Raw genomic sequence first — 2,092 nt, forward strand, 5'->3', positions numbered from 1 at the left:
GCCAGCCCCTATCATGGCAAACTACAGGTTGCAGCATCAAATGAAGGCTTAGAGTTAATCCAGCATCCTTTGAATTTACTAGGCATTTGTGACTGGTTTGAAGTAGTGTAAAGAAAGAAAACGTTCAAACTAGGTTATTTCCTCCCTATCAGCAGCTTTCCAAAAACCAGGAGAGAGGTAACTTCTTATGCCTTACACAGCTTTTAGAGAACTAGGTTGGGAAGGAGAGGTAACGCTGTATTGCACCATTCAAACACACAAGTAAATCCCTTCCATTAACTCACCCCTCCTCCTGAGGATCTGGAGTCAAGAGTCCAAGGCCAGCCTAGAACTTAAGGCTTCCCAGTCAGTGCACTATGCTACAGCTCTGCCAGCACAGGGGACCAGTACAGTGGATAAATCATTTACAGCATGCCTCTGGAAACCACAGCAAAAAAAAAAAAAAAAAGAAAAAAAAAAAGGAAAAAAAGAAAAAAAAAGAATACATAAATAAAAATATATGCCATTTCATAGAATTGCAAGACAGTGTTAAAGCCTCTGTCTGCCAGTCTGCCTAGAGGTCACCATCTACATCATCTGTTTTGTTCTTGTCCATTCCAGCGGTTCAAGGAGTACCTTTAACTCCTACCTCAGAAAAGACCAAGTTAATCTTCTTTCCAATGTGGAATATGGTGCCCTCCTTCACTCAAGGATAGAACAATTATTTGAATAAAGGCCACGAAGAGAGCTACTATTTAATTTGCACCATAGGAAGGTTCAGCTTCTGGAAAGCTGAAGACAAATACGGGGTAACAATTCCCAGTTTCTCATTTGCAAAGCTCTTGTTTTCCCTTGGTGCTAGCTGCTCTCCCTTTGTGGCCAGCCAGGTTCAGCACTGACTACCACCACTATTTGCAGAAGCAACTGTAGGGAGAGCAGATAACAAGCACATTAGATTTATATTGATGTCTTCCCCCCAAAATAAAGTTATTCAAGAGTATGTCCCACACAGGTAACACAGTATTGAATAAGGTTGTCTGAAGAAGACAGTTGTCCCAGTTACTGTTTGTCATTGCATGCACTGAGGCCTTCATCAAAACCGATCTGCAAAAGGAAACTAACAAGAAAGCATGTCTGTAATCCAAAACAGCACCGTCTAAAATGCAGAACTGTGGAAAAAATTCAGCCTTCCCTTTAGTATCTCCCCTCCCTGCACTGATACCCCTAAATACACGGCAGGCAAGAAAATCAGTTCCCCTCTTCCTCTGTGGATTTACGAGGGACCAGGCACTTCACTGAAGAAATTGGAGAGAAAAAGGGAGGGGGGGGGGGGGAAATTTCACTGTCAAATGCAAACAAATAAACTCAGATATATAATAAAAAAATTACAGAAGAAAACTAAGAAACAACTACAAAGGACTTTTTTATAAACCAGGATTTAAGCAATCTCTACTCAAGTCCATTTTAGAAGTATCAAAGCATGTCAGACCCTGCTTTCTTTGGTTTTGACAGCAAATGGTTATTTGAAGAAAGTAGGGCAATGATACTAACAAAGACTTTTTATATTCAATGCAGTAACTGCTTAACATCATAAAAAGTTCAAAGAACCTTTCTCAAAACCCTCTTCCCTTCTTAATCACCTTTTTTTGGTGACTTGACCATTTATACTAGATTTCCAAATTCAGCTTAGATAGTTCTTATATTTCTAATCTGAAAGCCACCATAATGACTCTGAGAAATGTGTCATACCTTCTTCACACAGAGTGATGGAAACACAAGAAAAATGGTGATTTTCTTCCCCCTCTGGAGGTCCATGCGCTGGTAGTAATTACAGAAATATGAACTCTGCTTGGGTCCCCCCACCCCCCCAATGCCTCACCTCGAGCTTTACATAGGGCTCAGGACTTCCAACAAACTTCCACTGATGATGTTGACGGTTACTTCTTCCATTGACTTCAGCTGGGAATAAATCAGTTTTTTACCGAGCAGGCTAACTGTTGAATATGCTCATTGTCTACAGTTTCTCAAATTTATCAGCTACTACAGGAGTTCAAAACTGATTGAAATAAAACATTTTCCTTATGGAAAAAAAAAAAAAAAAATCAAGAAGAAG

The sequence above is a fragment of the Falco cherrug genome, chromosome 13, assembly GCF_023634085.1.
Source record: "Falco cherrug isolate bFalChe1 chromosome 13, bFalChe1.pri, whole genome shotgun sequence".
NCBI lineage: Eukaryota > Metazoa > Chordata > Aves > Falconiformes > Falconidae > Falco > Falco cherrug.